The sequence below is a fragment of the Aspergillus mulundensis genome (genome assembly GCF_003369625.1).
Source record: "Aspergillus mulundensis strain DSM 5745 chromosome Unknown scaffold_16, whole genome shotgun sequence".
Classification (NCBI taxonomy): domain Eukaryota; kingdom Fungi; phylum Ascomycota; class Eurotiomycetes; order Eurotiales; family Aspergillaceae; genus Aspergillus; species Aspergillus mulundensis.
The window spans coordinates 124,828-134,878 of NW_020797904.1; positions in this window are offsets into that span (position 1 = coordinate 124,828).

Consider the following 10,051-nt stretch of genomic DNA (forward strand, 5'->3'; position numbering starts at 1 on the left):
ATTATTAAAGCGCCGCCTTTCCCCTTTTAGTTATAAATAAATATTATATTTTATTTAAAGCGCTATAAATAATAAGAATAAAATACTAAATTTAATATATTAAATAATACTTTAATAAAGTTAAAAATAGCAATAATAAAGCTATATTTAGTATTAATATTAATAATAATAGTGGTATTTTATTATTATTTTTTTTTAGTTTAGTGGCGGGTCGCGGACAACCCTTTAATTAAAAAAAAAAAAATTATTAAGGTTAATATTTTTTTATTTAATATTACCAGAGCTAATTTATTATTAGTTTAAAATTAATATTTTAAGTAACCTAAGCTTTAGCCTTAGGCCGCTAAAACTTAGTATATTTTACTATTATATTAGGCTATATAACTTAACTAGGTTATTAATATTTAGGATTTTAGCTACTAGTTAAATAAGGCTAGGGTAGGCCTTAAGTATAAGCTAAAATAAAAACCCGTGCGCAAAGTATTTAAACCTATATTTACTTTTTAGTTAGGAATAGCTTAAGCGTAGCTTAAAGGTTTATAAAGGTGGCCTTAAGGCCAGCCTTTTTTAAGATTTTTAAGTAACTTTTTTAGTGTTATTTAGCGGGGTTTAAAATACTTTATTTTTATTAGTTAGATTCCTTTGTTAATATCTTTATTATTAGTAGAGATCTTCGAGACTTGTCAGTCTTACAAGATTTAAAATACTTTATTTTTAGTTAAAATAATTTACTCAAAATTATTAATAATAATAAAAAATATTTATGTATCAAGGCGCTTTTATAATTAAAATTACTTTTTTATAAATTTTTAAATATTGTTAATGTAGTATTCTAAACTACATTATTAAATAAATAAAGCTAAATATAAATTATTTTAATTAAGGTTTTTAAAATATAAACTAAGGTATAAGAAAGTTTAAAATTATTATTTTTATTTAAAGTTATATTGTTAAAGTTAATAAGTTAAATAATAAACTGAGTAATTTACTCCTTTAATAAGCAAAATATAAAAAAAAAATTATTTTACCTTTTTATAAATTCTTTATAATATATTAATTTTTAGTATACTATAATAGTCGCTAATTTGATTAAAAATATAATCTTAAAAATATTTATAGCTAGACTATTTATTGTAATATTATAGAAAGATATATTATTAAAACTAAAAACTAATAAGGGTAAGTAAATAGCTTAATAAATAAAGAAATTCAAGGCTATTTAGGCTATTTCCGCCTGCTAAAAACCTAAATAAGCTATTTAACCTTAAATAATAGTAATAGTATTATAAATAAAATATTACTTAATTAAAATTAGGCGCATAAAAAACCTTAACTATTTACTTAAAATAAAATTATTAAAATATTAATATAATAAATATTATAAATTAACCCCAGGATAAAGAGACTAAAGCCCCTAGATACTAAGATTTTTAGTAAAAACTTAATCTAACTAAAAATACTTTTTTTCATAATTTCAAAAATATATTTTATAAACCCCCTTGATAATATAATAATAAATAAGTAAGATTGAAAATAACATATATCATAAATAGCACGTGAAATAAAAAGGCCTTACTAACAAACTTATATAAGTAATATTTAAGAAGTTTATTAGGTAATAAAGGAATTTAAAAAAATTTAGGCTAGTTAGTAATTAAAGTATTTTATAAAAAAAATTTAAAATAATTAATTACTCAAGGTATAACTAGCAAAGTTTTAAAAATGGTTTTTAAACCCGTTTAGGGCATTATTAAAAAGGCTATACTTTATATTTATATTCAAGATAAGCTATATTAATAGTATATAATATATTTTTAAAATCTTCCAATTATTTTCAACGGTGTCAGTATAAAAATCATTTTATATAAGTTAGTTTTAGCATGTAAAAAAATAAAGCACTTAAAGCTAGCCTAAAAAATAAAAGTAATCCCCTAAAAAATAGAAATTAGGTAAAAGAATCAACTAGAACTAGAATAAAGGTATTGAAGTAAATAAAAAATTTAAGATTTATTAAAATAACCTTTAAAAAATAAGGCTAGAAAGATTATTATAGCTTTAAAAATAAAATAGGTAAGTAAAAGCTAGTATAGGTTAAGTATTAGCTTTTACCTAAAAGATAAGTCAAAAAATATTATTATATATGTAGTATAAAAGGGTATTTTATAAAAAACTACCTAATTAAAATAAAAATAAATAAAAAATTAACTAAGAATAATTAATGATCCCCAAGCCCCAAGCTATTTACTTTAATTAATATAAATAAGTTAACTATATTTCTTATCCTAGCAAATTCATAAGTTTAAAGAAATAGTTTAAATAAATAGTTTAAAGCTCTGCTAAATACTAGGGCTAGTATAAATTTTATTTTAGTTAAACTTTTTTAAAAAAAAACATAAAAAATCAAAATAGATGTAAACTAGATGCTATAACTAGTTTAATATATTTAAAACTAAAAAATAATTTTATAATTTTATTAACAAAATAAAAATATTTAATATCATATTTTATATTATTAATCTTATCTATAATAAACATTAAGTCGTGCTTAAATAACTTTAAGTAGATAAAGTAAATCAATTTTTTTAATTACTAGTAAATAATATTATTAGTAGTATACCTTATGCTTTTAGATTGATTTTCATAGTACTTAAGTTTATAGCATGTAGGTTATAACAAGTAAATGTTTTATTAAAAAGTTATAATAACAAGTACTACATAAAAAATATAATTACTATAGCCTTTTCAAGTAAACCCTTTTATATAACGGCTTTACTTATACAGGGTAAAGCACTTCATTATTACTTTAAAACTATTAAAATAATTATAATTACAAGCCTATTGAACCTAAAGTTTAATTTCAATTTTATTAATAAAATTTATAATTTAAACCTTTAGAAATGCTATGTATTAAAATAAAATAATAATAGTTTTAAAGTACTTATTATAACTTTGCACTCTAGTACTATTATAAGCCATGTTTTTATAATAAAAATAATATTTTTAGGTATTAAAATACATTTTAAAGTTTTAATAAACCTAGTTCTAAAAGATATTAAAAAAGGTAATTTACTTAGCTATTACTTTTTATTTCTTTTTGGTACTAGCAAGTGTTTTAGTATTTTTTAACCTAGTTAATAAAAAGGTTAATAATAATTAAAACTTTTTTATATTTACTAATTTTTTAATTATAAAAAATATGTTTATTATAAAAGTAGTAATTTATATTTTAAATTTATATTTTAGCTATGTTTAAGTTAATATAGTCTTTATACTTAGTAATATGGTTAAAACTAAAGATTTTTTAGGTGGCCTGTCCCCTAGTAAATAGGGTATTTAGGGTATTTTTTATATACTTATAAAATAAGTTATTTATAATAATTTTACCAAGAAAATAATTTTTAAGTTTTTTTAGTTTAGCTAATTCATTTTAAAAAACTTAACTTTTATATATTAAAAGTTATACCACATAATAATCACGGGGTTAGTAAGGTTAATGAAGTTTAGAAAATATTTTATAATAATTAATTAATTAAAAGTTAAATAAAATACTAAAAAAGAGTTTGAATAAATTAAGAATTAAATAAAAAACTTATTAAAACTATTAATTTTTTTTAGTAATTTTTATAACATAACTAAATTATTACCCTTATTTTAAAAAGCTAGTAGTAATAATATTTTTTATAAAGAATTTTTTATATAACTAAGGTTAAGTTACTAGTTAAAAAATTCTTGAACTTTTTATTTTTATAATTAAAATTATAATTTTTAATTAAATATACTAGTAAGGTAATAGTCCTTGCTATTATTAATTATAAAAAGATTTTCAATTACCTTGCTACCCAATCATAAAGTGTTTTAAAATAATAATTAAATAAATATTTTTTCTTAGGTTAAGTAATTATCAATTATTTATCAATATTTTTAGTATAGTTTTTAGGCCCCTTAAGAATTTATTAAGCTTTAATTTTTTTTTATTAAAAAAATATAAGTAATATTAGCTTATATTATTAATAAGCTTTATTAGAAATGTATTATTAATTAACTTTAATAATCAAATATTATAATTACCTTATTACTATATATAATCAAATTTTATAAAGTTAAAAAAGCTTATTTAACTAAATAATTAAAAGTATACTATTAAATATAATAATACTAGTGTAGTGGGGTTGCACCCTAATATTGATTTTTATAGTACTTATAGCCTTGCTACCAGCCTTTTATACCTAGTTTATTATTTACCCTAATATATATATTTTCTTTTACTATTATTCTTACTTATACTATATATTATTTAGTCCTAGGTTTCTATTACTATTTAACTTTTTTAATTTTTATACTTTAATACTACCCTTTTATATATTAGTAACTAACACAGGGCATGTTTTTTTAATATTATAAAGGTAAAAAGGGCGCCTGCTAAACCCTTAAATTAAAAGTTTTTAATATTAGTAGCTATACCTTGGTAACTTAGGTACTTAAAATTATTAAAAAAAGGGTAAAAAACTATTAAGGCCTAAAGGTTAAAAAAAATTAAATAATAAGTATAAATTAAACCTAATAAGTAAGATAGGTAGGCCACGTATAAAGCACCCTAGTAATTTTTAAAAAAATAATAAACTAAAAAATCCTAAAAAATACTAATTACCTAATAAACATAATAAATTAAATAATAAAATTAATAAATTTAATATAAATATAACTAGTAAATTTAAAGTAAAGCTTTTAGGGGCCCACCTAGGTAGTTATACTAAATACTTAATAATAAAGTAAAAATATTTTATAAGTCCCTTTTTATAGTTATAAAATTTTATTTTTTATTAAGTATTTATAAACCTAGCCTTTTAAAAAATTATTTAAAACCTTTAATATATATAAACTTACTACCTACTTACTAACTTTTATTATTAAGCAAAAATATCCCATGTATTTAAGTTTTTAAGTAAAAAAAATAATAAAAATATTAAGTAAATACCTATATTTATAATTAAAAATTTTAATAATATATTCCCCGTGGTTAAAGGTAAGCCTAGTAATATTATTAATAAAATTTACATGCCTTTTAATAACTCCCGTAATAATAATATTAGTATTTTGAAAAATATAAAAGGCGTGGTAAAAAAAAAGTATTACCTTTTATTAATTATTTTTATATTAATTCCTGGTACTTTAGGCATGCCTATATTTAATAATAAAAATATAACTAGGTTTTTAAAAATATATAAGCAAGCCTGCAAAAACTAAAATATTTATAATAAATTAAAAAAAGTTACCTAAGTAGCAGGGTATTATAATTATAATATTTTAAATATTATTAAAAACCTAAAAGGGTATATTAAATAAGACTAAAAGGTCTTAAAAATTATTATACTAAATAAATACTAGCACCTTAATTAGTGCTAAATTAAATAATTATATTAATATTTTAAAAAATTTAAAAGCTAGCCTTGCACGTGAATTAATAACTTTTATAATTATATTATAAAATATAATATAATTTTAGCCTAAGTTATATAAATTAATAAATTAAATAATTATACCTAATATATTTAGTTAATTTAAGGCCTTTTAAGTAACCTAGTTTAATAAGTTTTTAAAAAATTTAGGTTAAAAATAAGAAGCCGCCGCTAGCTTAAGTATAAAATAATTAAAAAGTATATACTAAATACCCTGGCAGTAAAAAAACTATATTTTAAGGTTAGTAAAAAGGTTATTATATTCTTAAAAAAAAAAGCTAAAAAAAAGGCTATATTTTAAATACTTTTAAATATATAGCTAGTATTTTAATAATTAAAAAACCCCTAGTCTTATTTAATAAAACCACAAGCTAGTAAAAAACGCACTTTAATTTTACTTAAAATAATTTTTAAAAAATTATAAAAGCTATTAAAATATTATAGCTAAACCTTAAAGCTATAATAGCCTAATAAATATAATAGCCTTTTTATTTTTTAAATATATAATAAATACCGCCTCCTTAAGTATTTATATACTAAATTATTATATATATATTTTTTTTAAATTAAAGCTACCCCCTAATAATACCCGCCTTAATAATACTTATTTTAGTAGTACCTGCCCTAGTAATACCCACCTTAATAATATTAAAAATAATAATACCTGCCTAATAATATATTAATACTTTTAGTTTAAGTACCCTTACCTTATAATAATTATTACTATTATAAAACCTTAAAATGCCATATAAGTACTTATATTATATAAGTAATAAATATAATAAATAAAATATATTATAAAAACTTAAATATTAATAAACTATATATTAGTAAGGCAGGAAATAAAAAACCTAAAATTAAAGGCTAGCTTAAAATATTAATAATAAAGTAAATATTAAAAGCTATTAAAAACTAGTTTAAGCCAAAGTTTTTAAGGGTAAATATTAATATTATTAAAGTTTTAGTTATTAAGCTTATAAATACTAAAAACCTAAAAAAAGCTGCTAAAAATAGTAAAAATTTTAACTATAAGTTTAATAACTTAATTAAAGTGTAACTATAATTATTTATAGCTAATAAATAAGTTAAAAAATATAAAGCTATTAATAATAAGTACCTTATTATTTAATTAACAAGATTTAGCTAGCATATAAATAGGATAATTAAGAAATCTAAGCTTTTAAAAAACACGGAAAATAGCCCTAGGTAAAAAAAGTAATAAAAACTATAAAAATTAAAAATATATATAAAAAAAAAAAAAAACCTTAGGCTACTATTTAATCCTAGCCTGTAGCTAAAAATAAGCTAATAATTAAGTTAAAAAAAAAAATTAATAAATTTTATACTTAACCATGTACTTTAGTAACCTATAACTAATTTTATAATTAGTAACTTTTTTAAGGTATTTAAATACTTATACTTTATATTTTTTATTAACTTTTTATAAATTTAAGCCCTTTTAGTGCTATTACCTAAATTTTTTAAGTAATTTTAAAAAATATAACTACTATAAACCTAATATTAAAACCTAAGTTAATTAATAACATGCCCTTTTAACCCGCGTAAGTAATACTTATAAATATTATTATAAAAGGCTTAAGGTTTAAGCCCTTACCTAGTAAAAAAAACCCCTATATATTTTTAAGTATTAAAATTTTAATTAAAATAAAAAAATAATTTATAAAGGCGCTCCTGGATACCGGTGTAAAACTTAATATTATTAATAAATAATTATATAAAAAAATTAACTTACCCTACAGGCTAAAGCCACGGGTAAAAATAATAATTATAAATTAAATTAAAGGTAGTTATATAAGTATTATAAAAAACCTTTTAGTAATTATTAATAACCTTATATACTAAAGTATTAATTATTTTATATTAAATAACTTAAAAAAAAATTTATTTTAAAAAGGCTTTTTTAGCACCAAGCCTTATTTATAATAAATATTAAAAAAAATAATAATATAAAATACATAATTTATTTTACTAGTTATAACTAACTTTTAAAAATTTATATACCTTAAAAGCTATTACTAGCTAAATATAAAAGGAATATTTAGCCTAGGTAAAATTTAAAAAACTAAGCAAGAATTATAATATTAAGTGGTTATTTATTATAAAAGCTAAAATAATAATACTAGGGGCCCTAATATAACTAATAAATAAGGGTTTTAATAAGATAAATAAATACCTAAGCTACACCCAAGCGCCTAAAAAACTAAAAATTAAAATAATTTTATATTTAATTAAATATAAAATTACTAAATAAATTAAATATTACTTAAACACTTCCTAGCCACTTAAAAATCTAAAAATTAAGTTAATTTTACACCCGGTAATTTCGCGTTTAAATAAATATAAAATTATTAAGTTAATTATAGGCTATAAATTTATAATTACTAAGTTTATATTTAACTTACCTAGTACATGTAAAGCGCCTGTTAATAAAATTACCTAAAAATTATTAAAATACTTAAGTAAACCCCTAAGATATATTTAATAAATAAGGTATAAAGCTAAAAAAATATAAAAAATATAGCCTTTAAATATAGCCTAACTAGTAACCCTATTTAAAAAAAAAGCTAATAAAGTATAACTAGTAAATAGTATAAAAGGGGGTAATATACTAAAAGGCATAAAAAATTAATAAAAACTTTGCTTTAAATAATACTATCCCCTTTACTAAGCGCTTAAAGTAAGTACTAAGTTTAACTTTTATTTTTAACTATAAATTACTTAGTTTTTATAAAAAACCTAACTAACACCCAAGAAAGCTATAAAATTAAAAGTTAAAAACTAGTTAATAGCGCAGGAAAAGAAAATACTACTAAATATACTATATTAAAAAAAAGAAATATTAAAATAGGGAACTAAAAATATTAGCCACGTGTAATTAAAGGTAGTACCCCTATAATAATTATAAATAGTAAAATACTAAGCATGGTAAGTACCTTTAATTAAGATCCTAAGAGCGGCCTAAAAAATAGTAATTAAAATACTTAAAAAATACCTAAAGGCTAGAATATTTAAACACTTTTAAAGCCCTTATAAAAACCCATACTTTTTAATTATTAAAAAAACGCCCGGCACCTATTAACTAGTAATTAATATTATTAAGCTTAATAAGGTTATTATATAAAATATAAACTTCCCGCTAGATATTAATAAATTTTTTAATAAATTTACCGGCATGGTTATAGTATTTTTTATTAATTAAATATTTAGGTATAACTAAATTACCCTAAACCCTAAAAATAGGGATAAAACCACCATTTATATTATAATAAGTTTTTTCTAGTAAATAACTATTATATAAAAAGCCATGAACTTAATTACCTAGTTTATTAAGATTAAAAAAAAATTTTAAAAAAAATTAATATTACTAATAATAAGAATATTTTTAAATAATATTAGCATAAAAAAACCTAAAATTAAGTATAATAATAAAAAAGCTTTGCTAGGAATTTAATAATATATATTAAAGTACTTAATAAACTTAAATTACATGCTTTACCTAGTAAAGCTTGCTAAAATTATAATTTTAATAAAAAAGTTATAGTTTTATATAAAGGGGCTTAAAATTATAAAATAGGTATATAATTATAATAAAAGGTATTTTAAAATAATAAAGGTGGCTAAAGTTTTTTACTAGCCTAAGCCTTAAAATATTAAGTAAGTTTATAAATTTATAGGGCTAATAGTAGGGTTTAAAATAATTATTAATTATTATATTTAAAAAGCTAAATTATTATACCTACTATTTTATAAAAACGCCTGCTAGTAATAAAAAAAAATAGGAAAATATTTTTATTTACCTGCAAAAGATTATTGTAATATTCCTATATATATTATTTATTAATTATATTATTACCTTATTAATAATTATCTTAGTGGTAAACACAAGCCTAAATAAATAAAAAGTATATATTATATAAAAAAAAATAAAAAATAACACGCGGCAAGATATAACTCCGGTATATAAAGTAATATAAAAAAGTAATATAATATTAAAAAAAAAGAATATTAAGGCCTTATAATAGCTTTTAAAAAGCTTAAGTTTTAGTTATATAATATATTTTTTTTTTAAAAACTAATGCTAACACCCTGGTAGGCTAATTAAATAAATTAATATTTAATTTACTAGGCGCGCTGGTAGTAAGTTAATTAATATAAATTTAAATATTTAACTTTATTATAAAGCATGTACCTAATAATAAAAATATAATTATAAATACTTTATCACGCAGGCTTATTATAAAAAAAAATATAATATAAAAAAATACTAAAATTAATATTAATAAATAGGTAAAAGTAAAACTAAAAGTAATTAAGGTATAAATATAATTAATTAGGGCAAGGGCCTTTAGTAAGTTTATAAAAATCTTAAAAAATTATAACCCGCTGCTAAAAAAAAATAAAAATAAACTTAACCTAAAGGTAAGTATATTTTTAAAAGGCTATTATTTAATAAGGTATTATAAAATTACCTAGTACCTAGTAACCCTATTAAAATTATTAAAAATAAGTTAGTTAAACTATTATAAGCTTTAAATTACTATTACTATTTATATTTTATATAAAGGCTATTTATT